Source organism: Nannospalax galili, unplaced genomic scaffold (assembly GCF_000622305.1).
Source record: "Nannospalax galili isolate Female #2095 unplaced genomic scaffold, S.galili_v1.0 scaffold1534, whole genome shotgun sequence".
NCBI lineage: Eukaryota > Metazoa > Chordata > Mammalia > Rodentia > Spalacidae > Nannospalax > Nannospalax galili.
The window spans coordinates 1,569,162-1,582,321 of record NW_008333781.1 but is presented as its reverse complement, the minus strand read 5'-3'; the positions used below and the strand labels follow the sequence as shown (position 1 = coordinate 1,582,321).

General features: G+C 38.8%; 1 pseudogene; it reads left to right on the top strand.

Moving 5' to 3' along the window:
• The first annotated feature begins 6,186 nt into the window (after positions 1 to 6,186).
• LOC103730287 lies at positions 6,187 to 7,157 on the top strand (annotated as a pseudogene).
• The last annotated feature ends 6,003 nt before the right edge of the window (positions 7,158 to 13,160 follow it).

Here is a 13,160-nt window from a genome sequence, read left to right as displayed (position 1 = left end):
GTTAGAGTAATAAATTCAATAATGTTCAGAATACAAAAACAACATATAAAAAAATCTATGTGTTTCTACATACTAATAAGAAACTAAGAACAAATTGGGGAAAACACATTCATTTACACGAGTACCAGAAAGGATAAAATATGTAATATTAAATTTACCTAAGGCATTTCTATAATGAAAACCAGAAAACCATAATAAAGGAAAGTAGAGAAACAGTTAAGTGCAAGTGCACATGCTTTGGAAGTCTTAATACTATTAAGATAGCCCCATGACACAGAATAACCTAAATATTTAAATATAATCCTGATGTGTAGCAATGTCTTCCAAGATAAAACCTTACACCTTAGAGAGAAGTTGGGTAAACAACAGGATGTTCTAAATAGAGTTAAACAGGAGAATTTTCAAAGAGAGGTAAGTAAGAGTATGTCCAGGCAGAAGAAAACAACAGAATGTTTTGAAAAGAAGTGACACTTTCTGACAGGGAAGCTCATTAAGCTCAGGAAGTAAACAACTTAATAATTTCCAGAAATTCCTGAAATAGACCGGTTCTTTGGCTCCCTTCCTCCCCAAGCATATATAAGCTCTAAGGACTGTTGAGACATTCTCTGTTACGATGAGCTTGTCTGGAAGAGGTGGATCAGCTGCGTTGCCTGGAAGAAACAGAGATAAGTCTACAAGAGGCTCAGACCAACTGAGCTACCTGGAAATGACATACTCCAATCTGTTGAGCTTGCCTGCAGGTTGTACAGTGTCCGGGTTTCTTGCTTTTGTGAGCTGTCACCCATACTAAGGTGATCTTTTGGTTATATAGCTGTCGTTGAGTCATTTCTGCTCCTATAAGTAACTCCTCATCCATGTTCCTGTAAGTAACCCCAATAAAACTCATTGGTTCACCAATTTAGACCTTGGTGGAATCTTTACTTTGGTCTGTCATTGTTTCCCTATATGAGGTGCATAGACATTTGTTCCTGCCACCCAGGAATATTATCACACAACAAATCTTTATCCAATTTCCAATGACATTTTTTACAGAATTTTATACAAAATATTCTAACTCGTATGTAACCATGTAAAACTGAACAGTTTCCAAAGAAGAGCCTTTAAAAAGAATAAAGCTGGGCATATCACACTTCCTGCTCTCATAATGTAACTATGATCTTATGCTATAACCTTGACAAGATATATTCTAAATAGAGATCCCTGTGTTCATCCATGCTGCTATCAGACAATAAAAACAATGAACCCCCAAAAGCTAAGATTTCCAGAATCTCAAGAATCTCATGCTAAAAGAAAGGAGGAGCTAAAATTCTATTGCCAGCCACATAAGGAATTTTTCTCCCAGGAAGAGACTTCACATACTTATGACAGCTATCTTACAGCTAAATTAACATATACATACTTCCTTGGTTTTGTAATCTCTTTGTCTCTGTCTCTCTCTGTTCCCCCATCTCTCTCTCTCTCTGTCTGTCTCTCTCTCTGTCTGTCTCTCTCTCTCTGTCTGTCTCTCTCTCTCTCTCTGTACATGTGTACGTCCCTGTTAATGTGTCTCTACAAGCTTCTTCCTCTATTATTCTTTACTTTATTTTTTTAATTTAAAAAATTTACCTTTATTTTAAGTATATGTGTTTTTTTGTCTGTAAGTGCACCTGTACATGCAATACTTGCAAAAATCAGAAAAGAGCTTTGAACCCCCTGGAACTGGAGTTACAGCTGGTTGTTAGGTACCATGTAGGTGCAGAGAACTGGAACCAGGGACTCTGCAAGAACAACTAGTGTTCTTAACCACTGAACAATCTCTATAGTCCCATCTAGCTTATTTTGTGAGGCAGGGTTTGTCACTGAACCTGGAGATGACAAAGTGGCAAGCAAGTCCCTAGGTTCCTCCTGTCTCTGCCTTCCAGCACTAGGATTACAGATGCTTATACAGGCTTTTTATGTGACTACTGGGGATCCAAACTCAGGTCCTCATGCTTACTCAAACAGCACTTGACCCACTGAAGCATTTCTAAGGCCTCTTGTTTCATCTTTTCTATAAAATTAAAACACAGCTACAGAAAACATAGAGAGAAACAAAGACTCTTCCTTTTTCTGGTTTGGCCAAATTGTAAATAAATTAATTACCTTTAGCATTTTCAATTTCTTTTTACAATACAGGGAAACTAGATCACAGGTTTGTGAATCAAACTGCCCTATAACAATAATATATTACCAAGCTACTGTAATCAACACAAAATGGCCTTGGCAGAAAACCAAGCATAGATCAATGAAATAGAATAGGGAGCTCAGAAATAAATGAATGCATATACAATCAACTGCTCTTCAACACTGGTTCTAGGAATATGTTACAGGAATTGTTAGGGTCAGAACCTGGGCCCTGGAAGCCCTAAAAAGCCAGATTTGGATGTACATCCTCAACATAGAAATTAAACTGACCATTAATAAAGAAAAGCAGAAAAAGGAGATTTATTAAAAATGACCACATTGAGAAGATGGACAAGAAGGTACCATGATGCATCACCCCCACCCCGATTTCATCTTCAGAGTCATGACATAAACATAAGGTTTAGGTTCAAATAGAATGCAGGGGTTATACATATAACCCCTAAGCAGTCCAGTCAAGGTATGGTCCTGTCCATCATCATCTTGGGTCCAGTCTCTCCTATAAAGTGGACTGATAGGTCAGAACTGTGTGAAATTTCTTCCTGGGATACATGTTTTCCCTCTGCTTGGCATCAGGCTTTAGTCTGATAGCCAAAAGGAAGTGCATAAGTATTTCTTTAGAATGTCTTCATTCTTACCAGTACAGTTAGAAATACACAATGGGGAAAGAATAGTCTCTTATTAGTAATGTTGGGGAAAATGGATATACATACACATACAAATGAAATTGGGGTCTTATCTCACAAATAAACAAAAATCAAATCAAAATGGATTAAAACAGTTAAACATAAGACATACAATTTTTAAAACCCTCGAAGTGTATTCTTTGGTGTTTTGGTAGAATATTCTGTAAATGTCTCTTACGTTCATTTTGATGTAAGATGTCATTTAATTCAGATGTCTCTTTGTTTATTCCTTATTCAGTTGACCTGTGTATAGGAGACAGTGGAGTACTGAAGTCACCTACTATTACTGAGTTGGGGTTAATCTGTATTTTATAGTCCTGTACTACCGTTTTTATGGAATTGAGTGACCAAAATTTAGTGCATATATGTTCATAATTGTAATATATTCTTGGCCAATTATTCCTTTGATTAGAATGAAGTGATCCTCTTTATCACCTCTGATTAGTTTTAATTTGAAATCTATTTTGTCAGATGTTAGAATTGGGATACTTGCTTGCTTCTTAGTGCTATTTTCTTGGAATATTTTTTCCATCCTTTCACCCTAAAGTACTTAGTCTGAGTGCAAGAAATCAGAACACAGTAGGCAAGTCTGGGCTAAGAGGGGAGTCCAGAGATCTGGGTCAGAAACAGCAGGAACGTGCTTGGGCCCAAGGCTAGAAGGTAATAGGGTTGGGGAGAGAGTAGAGGTGTTCAGGTTTCAGGGAAATCAAAGCACAGTGGGTGAGCTCTCACTTAAGAGTGTAGTAGACAGGTCTGTGGCAGATAGATCAGGAGGCCAAAGGCAAGGTTGGGGTGGGGACAGCTTGTGGTGGGTCAAATGATCTAAGCTGGAGAACTGAGCTTGTCTTAGTGGAGCTGATCAGGACACAGTGGGCGGTTCTGAACCAAAACAGCAGTCCAGAGATGTGGGGTGGAAAGAGAAGGAGCCGGCCTTGGTCCAGGTCTACAAGGGGGTACAAATGCAGGAGAGACTGGAGCTGTTCATGGTGCAGGGAAATCAAGGGGCAGTGTACAGGATCTCCCTAGAAGAAAACATGGAAAATTCATTATGACATTGGCCTTGGTGATGTAAAGTGAGAAGTTACTAGTCAATGATCATTTATGTTATTTCTATTTAGGAAAATTATATGCAATATTGTCAAAAATAATGTGCTGCACATTTAAAAAAATGATAAGATGGTAGATTTCACATTAAGTATTCTTACCGAAGTAAGTTTTAAAAATTATAAGTGCCTATATTTATATCTGATAAATATATCTGAATATAAAAATTATATCTGATAAATAGTATTTACCTTAAGTCATATCACTAGAAGCATATAGACACACTCCATCGTGATAAAATGATTAGTCAACTGAGATTACAGTTATTCTGAATGTGGACAGATCTATAATCAGAGTCCCAAAATACATTAAGTAGAAACTAATGGAGTTGAAAGAATAAATAGATGATACTATCAGTACATCTGGGAAAGTCAATATTCTTTGTATTGATCCATTTTTAATTGTTATAACAAAATATTCAAGATGGTATTTTGAGAAGAGGCTCATGATTTCAAATGCAGAAAGCTCAATTGAGCCTCAAGGCACATGATGGGGCCCTACATGAATCATGTAGGAGAAGGAGAGATCATGTGGCAATAAAAGAAACCAGGGAGTGGTTCAAGAATCAGGTGTGCTTTTTATTGTTATAACAACTGAGTGTCATAGGACCTGACCAGGATCCCACAAGGACTCATCCTTTCTGAGGGCAATACTCCTGGTGATCTAACTATCCTGTACTATACCCCAGTTTTAGGTTGCCAACATTTTGCTTTTTTTTTTTTTTTTTTGGTCTTTTTGAAGCAGGGTCTCCCTGTAGCCACAGCTATCCTGGAACTCACTATGTAGACCAGGCTGGCCTTGAACTCACAGAGATCCGCCTGCCTCTGCCTCCCAAGTGCTGGGAATACAGGCATGCACCACCACCCCCGGCTCATCATCTCACTTTTTCTTTTTTGTCTTCTGAGACAGGATGTTCCTGTAGCCCCAACTTGCCTGGAATTCGCTATGTAGACCAGGCTGGCCTCCATCTCACAGAGATCTGGCTGCCTCTACCTTCCAACTGATGCAGTTTTTCAATTTTTAATTTTTATTTTATGTGTATGGTGTTGCCTGCTGTAGGTAAGTGCAATGCCCACAGAGGACAGAGGAAGCTGTCAGATCCCCTGGAACTGGAGTTACGGACAGTTGTTAGCTGCAATGTGGGTGCTGGGATTTGAACCTGGGTCTTCTGCAAGAACAGCCAATATTCTTAACCACTGAGCCATTTCTCCAGCCCCTCAATTTTTAATTTTTATTTATGTGTATGAGTCTTTTGCCTGTATATATATATATATATATAAGTGAACTATGTATATACAGTGTCCAGAGAGGGCAGAAGAGGGTGTTAGTCTATCCTCCAGAACTGAAGCTAGAGATGATTGTTAGCAACCACTTGGGTGCTGGAAACTGAACCAGAGTCATAAGAGCAGCCAGTGCTCTTAACTGCTGATCCATCTCTACAGCCATGTACCCCATATCTTACATCTACTGCATTGGGGAAACAAGCTTCTAACACATTAACCTTAGGGGGCAAAGCATATCTAAATCGTAGCACCTATGCCTTATTAGCTGGCAAAAATACTAGTCAAAAATTCATCATGAATGTAGAAAAACCAAGCAACAAATTAAACCAACATGTTTTAGTTGAAGTATGTAGAACATCAATAGGAAAATACTTAACTCAAGGGCCCAATGAACAACAAAGCTGAAGACAAACTCAAATAGTTGAAAATAAGTGCAATGTCTTCTCTAGGAATAAAGACATATCCAAATAAGTTATAGGAAACAGGAAAAAAATAAACATGTAGAAATTAAACAACACAACTAGTTAGAGAAAAGTCTCAAAGAGAATACATATACATACAATTAATGAAAACAAAAAGACAATATTACCATATGTGTAGGATTCAGCTAAAAAAGTGCTACGAAGGAAATTGACAGTAATAATTCAAGAATATCTAAAGAAAATAACCACATCCACTTCAAGGAACTGGAAAAATAAAAAACAAAAATTTATAAACAGTATCAAATTGTATAAATTTGAACAGAAGGAAGAGAACAGGAATGATAAACACAAATCAGTGACATAAAAAAATATGAAAACATTAGAGAAAGTGAATGAGGCTGGGAAAGTAACTGACTCATAAAGTGCTTTGAAACACAGCACCACAAATAAAAGAATTATAAAGAAAATGAAACAACAACAACAAAAAAACCTGATTCTGTCCAAAGCGGTTGGCCTCACCTGGAACCTGGAATGGCACTACTGAGTTACTACCGCAGCTGTGACCAGCACTTTGACCCTGAGGCCAATGCAGATGATGGTTGCACATACTACCCAGGTGTTCCTGTCTTTTATGATGCACTAAAGGGCTGGCCTTGCTGTAAGAGAAGAACAACTGACTTTTCTGTCTTAAGCACTGTAGGCTGTACACAAGGTAGGCATAATAGTAAGATGCCACCTTAACCAATCAAGCTGGAAGTCAAGACCTCTGAGAAGAAGGAACTACCTGAGTTAAAATCCAAATTTCAGGAGCACATCATTGAAACCCCTCAGCCAGTAGAAGCAATAAAAATATCAAGCCCAGATGAACCAATGACAAATTTGGAGTTAAAAATATCTGCTTCCCTAAAACAAGCACTTGATAAACTTAAGCTGTCATCAGGGGATGAAGAAGATAAAAAAGAAGAAAGTGATGAAATTAAGATTGAGACCTCTTATGAAAATGGAGTTATTTAAAGACACACCAGGATCTACAATGTCTATCATTCTGAAGGGCTTATTTTCCATGAGGTGATGAAATATTGGAGCTGTTGTAGAATAAAACCCTCCAATTTTAATACATTCTTAGCCCAAGAGGGCTGTACAACAGCGAAACGTGTGGACTAAAATGAATGCTGGGAAAAAAAGTTGTTCCATGTAGACACAACTGACACCAAACTGGGGGTGAATCCACCATCTCAAGGTAGGCTAAAAACTCACTTCCAGAACTTAGCCGAATAGAAGCAAACAGAACATTGTTAAATGTGCACATTGTATTTCAAGGAGAGAAGGAATTTCATTAAAATATAAAATTATGGGGTGTGATTGATGTTAAGCAAAGTAACGTAACTATGACTGTAACCAAGCCTGAGATCACCATGAGAAAGTTTGAACCCATGCAGTGGGCCAGTCTGGAACTGCCTACAACCCAAACTCAGGAGAAACAAAAAGGTATTGCAGATTGATTGGAAGAGAAACAAAAAGCTATTGCCTGTTTCAGAATTCTTAATGTGTGGTGACGTAGTAGCTTGCTGCTGTAATCTTTGTTTTTGAATCTGGCATTTTAGGGTTATCATGAGGTTCCTAAAAGCCAAAGTCAGTTACATTTTTGTGCCTCCCATTTTCCTTTTGGGTTCCATAATATCAATTATTCATTTATCCTCACTGATAGGACCATAGTTGTTACACATACTTGAAAAAGCTGGAAAAGAACCTGTAAACATAACTGTAGCAATCTTATTATAAATTATTATAGGCAGAGAAAGAAAAGGGGACATTTGTAATTTTTGTTTGTTCATTTTTGTTATGCTTTGCTTGTTTGTTTTTCCCTGATAGCTCTGTTATTCCATACTTAGGAAAAGCAAGGTCAAATTTGAATTGGTTTTCTATGAACTTTGTTCCTATAATACTTTAAAATCTTTAGGGAAAAGGTGAAAATTCTAGTATTATTTTTACCTGTGCGATGGTTACTTTATCTAGGACTAATTTTGAAGCACTGGATAAAAAAACTATAATATGTTTCCAATTAATTTAATTTATAAAGGTTACTTCAATAGCCATATTACTTGCCAAGCAGTATAATTTGTAGGAAACATTAGTAAGATTATAGAATTATTAATTTGGTTAAAAATCACTATTTCATAAGGGTAAGGAATATTGTTTAAAAATAACATAAACGTCTTTATGGTTTTTTGACTAAATTGTGCCCAATTTATAGTCTAAACCCTCTTAGGGATTATCTGGTGTCCCTCATGAAAACTGTATCTTTAAAATTATAAACCTAAAGATTTGCTGAAATTCATTAAAGTATGTGTTGAGGTTTGAATCTGGAATGCCCAACAGGCTCCTGTTTTGAGCTCTTGTTCCTCAACTTATGGCACCAACTTGAAAGCTGTGGAGCCTTTAGGAGGTTATGCCTAGGCCTTTGAGGATTATGTACTTCTGGTTGCCTGCTTTCTTAGTTTTCTAATCAGGGCCATGAGAAGAACCTCTGTCTCATGTTCCTGCCACTGTGCTTTTTAGGTCATGATGGACTGTACCTCTGAAACCATGAGCCAAAAAACACTTTCCCCCCTTAAAAAAAATGAAAAATTTAAACCCCTCAGCCAGACTGAGCGAAGAACAGATTAAACACACAAACCAGTAATTAAATATGGTATCACCATAAATCAGTGAAATATAAAAATATACAGAGTAACTATTAGGAAAATCATCCAAACAGTATAATTAATAAATACTCTCATAATTAAAGAATTTGTGGGAAACTCCCTGAAAAGCACAAATTATCAACACCCATTAATATTAAAGGATCATCTGAAAAGCCCTATAACATTTAAAGAAATCATATTCTGCTAAAATTTCCAAAGAGAAAGAAAATTTCTGCATATATTATTTTACTGACTTATTAGGAATATTCACAGATGATATGAATATAATGGATTTTTATTTAAATATTTGATCCTTTAAAGGTTGAATTGCCACTCACCTCCCTCTGCTTCCTTGGGCCTGCATGCAGGACCTACTGGCCTCTCTCCAACCCACAGGCCTCTCTCTCCAGGGTAAGTTTATCCTGCCCTCCATGCCTTGACTCTCCAGCCTCATTCACCCTCCATCTCCCCCACCAGTCTCTCCCCCTAGCCTGAGTCCCATCCCATTCCTTGTATTGGTGCCCCAGACACCTGGGGGAACCACCATTGCTTCTTCCTGATCCTTTGCATCCAGAGCAACTCAGTTCCTTCTCAGATCCTTAGGAGCACTGCTTCTGAGCCTGGCCCTGCCCTCACATCCCTCTGCTTCGCTGGGCCTGAAGGAAACACAGGCCTCATTCCGACCCACAGGCCTCTCTCTCCAGGGTAAGTTGATCGTGCCCTCTGTGCCTTTAGGGTGTAGTTTAGAAATAGGGGTAGGGCATGACTTATGTGTAGAGTTAGGTGTAGGTTTAAGGTGAGGGTTAGGGTTAGGGTTAGGATTATGTTCAAGTTTAGCATTAGGATTTGGTTTAGGGTTAGGGTTAGTACTAGAGTTAGTTTGGGGTTATGATTTTGGTTAGGATTATGGCTAGTCAAGGTACACATTTAGGGATAGGGATAGGGTTAGGGTAAGGGTTAGGTTTGGGTCTAAGGTTATGTTTAGTGTTAGGATTAGGGTGGGGGTTTGGTTAGGGTTAGGCCTAGGGTTAGGTTTAGGTTTAGGATGAAGGTTACACTTAAGGTTAGGGTTATCTTCAAGATTAGCATTAGGTAGGGCAAGATATAGAAATAGGGTTTGGTTTAGAGCTAGTGCTACTGTTAGGGTTAGGATTAGGGTTGGGGTTAGGGATAGAGTTAGGGTTAATTTTAGAGTTAGGGCTACAGTTAGAGTTAGGGTTAGCATTAGAGGTAGAAGTAGGGCTAGGTTTAGGGTTAGGATAAGGGTTAGGATTATGTTTATGTTTATGTTTAGTGTTTAGATTATGTTGAATACTAGGGTTAGTGTTTTGTTAAGGGTTGTGTTTCAAGTTAAGGTTTTGGTTAGGGTTATGTTTAGGTATAGGGCTAGAGTTAGGTTTAGGGTTAGTGTCATACTTATTGTTAGGGTTAGATTAAAGGTTTGGATATGGTTAGCATTCAGTCTAGAATTGGGTTTATGTTTAGCATTAGGTTGAGGGCTAGTGTTAGGATTAAGTAAAGGGGTATGTTTAGGATTTGGTTTAAGGTTAGGAATAGGGCTAGGGTTAGGCTTAGGTCTAGGGTTAGTTTGGGGTTATGTTTAGTGTTAGGGTTAGGCATGTGTTAGTGTTAGTTTATGGCTAGGGCTAGGATTAGGGTTAGTGTTTGGATTAGGTTTAGGTCTAGAGTTGTGCTTAGGGCTAGGATAAGGACTGGGGCTAGGGATAGAGTTAGCGCTGGGGTTTGGGATATGTTTATGTTTAGGGTGAGGTTTAAGTTTAGGTTTAGGTCTTCTGTTATGTTTATGGTTACAGTTGGGATAAGGATTAGGATTAATGTTGGATTAGAGTGAGGTTTAGGATTAAGTTTAGGGCTACTGCTATGTTTAGGGTTAGGGTTATGGTTAGGGTTAGGGTTAGGGTTAAGGCTAGTGTTAGGGGTAGGCATAGGTGTAGGATTTGGTGTAAGAATAGGTTTAGTGTTAGGGCTAGCCCTAGGGTTAGGATTAGGTTTATGGTTAGGGCTAGTGTTAGGATTAGTTTTAGGTCAAAGACTAATATTAGGGTTAGGGTTAGGATTAGATCAAGGGTTAGTTTGGAGTTATGATTAGTGTTAGGGTTGGGCATGTGTAAGTGTTGGATTTATGGCTGGGTCTAAGGTTAGGGTTACTGTTTAGGTTCACATCTACAGTTATGTTTGGGGTTAGGATAAGGGCTGGGGCTAGGGTTAGGGTTAGTTCTAGGGTTATAGATAAGTTTATGGTTAAGGTGAGGTTTAGGTTTAGGATTAGGGATAGTGTTATGTTCAGGGTTGGGGCTAGGGTTAAGGTTAGGGTTCAGGTTAGGGTTAGGGTTAGGGTTACTATTAGGGCTAGGGTTAGGGTAAGGGCTAAAGTTGTGTTGAAATTTAGGGTGAGGTTAACTATTTGGATTCTGGTTATGAATAGGTTTAGGATTAGATTTAGGGTTAAGTTTACAGTTAGGATTAGGGTTATGGTTAAGGCTAGGGTTAGGGTTCTAGGGATAGTTTTATGGTTAGTATCAACGCCAGGGTAAGGGTTAGGTTAATGTTTAGGGCTAGAGCTAGTGTTCGGATTAGGTCAAATTTAAAATAAGGTTGAGGTTTGGATTAGGGCTAGGTCTGGGGTTAGGGTTAGGAGTAGGGTCTTATCTAGGGTTATATTTAGGGGTAGTATTAGGGTTAGGTTTAGTGGTAGGGTTAGGTTTACGTGAAAGGTTTGGGTAAGGATTTAGGTTCAGGTTAGGGCGAGGTTTAAGGTTTGGGTTAGGGCTAGGATTAGGTTTATATTTATTCTTAGTCTTAGGGTTTGTGTTGGGTCTAGGGTTTTGATTAGGTGAGGATTAGGGCTAGGATTATGTTTAGGGTTAGGGTTAACTTTTGGGTTAAGAATAGTATCAGGGTTAGCTTATGGGTTAGCTTTAGGGTTAGGGTTAGGTTTAGGTGTAATAGGGTTAGGGCTAGGGTTATGTGAAGGGTTAGGCATAGGTTTAGTGATACAGTTATGGTTAGGGCCAGGTTTAGGTTTTGGGTGTAGGCTAGGGTTAGGTTTAGTGTTGGGGTAGGTTAAAGGTAGGTAGTATTACATTTAGGATTAGGGTTAGAGTTAGATTTAGATTTAGGGTTCTGGCTAGGGTTTAGTTTATGGTTCAGGTTAGGGTTAGAAGTAGTATTAAGCCTAAGGTTATGCACAGGGTTAAGATTAGGTTTAGGGTTAAGTTTAGGGTTTTGGTTCGGTTTAAGTTTATGTCTAGGGTTAGAGGCAGGGTTAGAGTAGGATTGCGTGTGGGGTTAGTCTTATATTTAGGATTAAGGTTAGGGCTAGGGCTAAGGCTACTTGTAGGCTTAGTCCTAGGCTTAGGTCTAGAGTTAGGTTTCATGTTAAGGTTAATGTTAGCCAGAGGTTTATAGTTATGCAGAGTTGTTTTACTATTAGGATTAGGTTTAGGTTTAGGGCTAGGGCTAGGGTTAGGGTTAGGTTTATTTATGGCTAGGGTTAGTGTTACAGTTAGGGTTAGGGCAAAGTTTAATATCATTTTTAGGGTTATGGTTAGGTCTAGGGTTAGTATCAGGGTTAGGGTTAGGGTTAGGTACAAGATTACAGTTAGGGTTAGGGTTATGTTTAGGGCTAGGGCTAGAGTTATGTTTAGGATTAAGTTAGGTAAGGGTTATGATTAGAATTAGGTTAAGTTTAGGGTTAGGATTAGAGTTATGTTTAGAGCTTGAGTTAAGGTTAGGTCTAGGGGCAGTTTTAGGGTTAGAATTAGGGTTATGTTTAGAGCTTGGGTTTGGGTTGGATTTACTACAAGGTCAAAAGTTAATATTACAGTTTGGGTTAGGGTTTGTCAAAGGTTAGGGCTAGGGTTAGGGTTAGAATTGCATCTAGGGTTAGGTTAGGGTTAGAATTAGGTTTACATTTAGGGCTAGGGTTAGGGTTAGGTGTAGGGAAATGTTTAGGTTTAGGGTTGGGTTAGGTTTAGGTCTACGGTTAGGGTTAGGGTTAAGTATACAGCTAAGGGTACGGTTACGTTCAGAGTCAGGGCTAGGGTTAGCATTAGCGTTAGGGTTAGGGTTAAGTTTAGGGCTGGGTTTAGTGCTAGATGTATGGCTAGGTCTAGGTTTAGGGTTAGGGTTAGGATTAGAGGTAGGATTAGGGAATGGGTTACATGTATTGTTAGGCTTAGTTTTAGGATCAGAGTTATGACTAGAGTTATATTTAGGATTAGGTTTAAGTTTTGGCTTAGGATTAGCATTAGGGTGAGGGCTAGGGTTTGGTTAGGGTTATGCTTAGGAATAGTGTTAAGTTTATTGCTAAGTTTACGGTTAAAGAAGGGTTTTTTTTAGGGTTATGATGAGGTTAAGTGTTAGGATTGTTAGGGTTTCAAACAGCAGTAGCTTTCCCCCCTCCCCAACAGGGACCTATGGACTTTTGAAGCCTGAAAAAGGGAACTGAGTTGATAAGCACCTTGGCCTTTGAAGTCAAGGGAAACAGACTCTGCTAAGAAGCAGCCTGCCTTTCCTCTGATCTCGAAAGAAAAGATAAGCAGATTCTACCTGTTAACCAGAGATTTTAGGAGCCATTTAACACAGCAGCTTTTCCCTTATCTTAAGAGGAAAAAAGTAAACACTTCCAGACCCAGATCCTGGGTGGCAGACTGAACAGAGCCAGGTTTACAAGCCCTGCTTTTCCTGCATCCCCCTGCTTGATTTTCCCCCAAATTCGCCCCCTTCTGCACCCTGAAGCCCCCGTATATAAGTCCCAGCTCACAACCCGTCAGCTGATATCTTTCCCTTCCCTGAGGG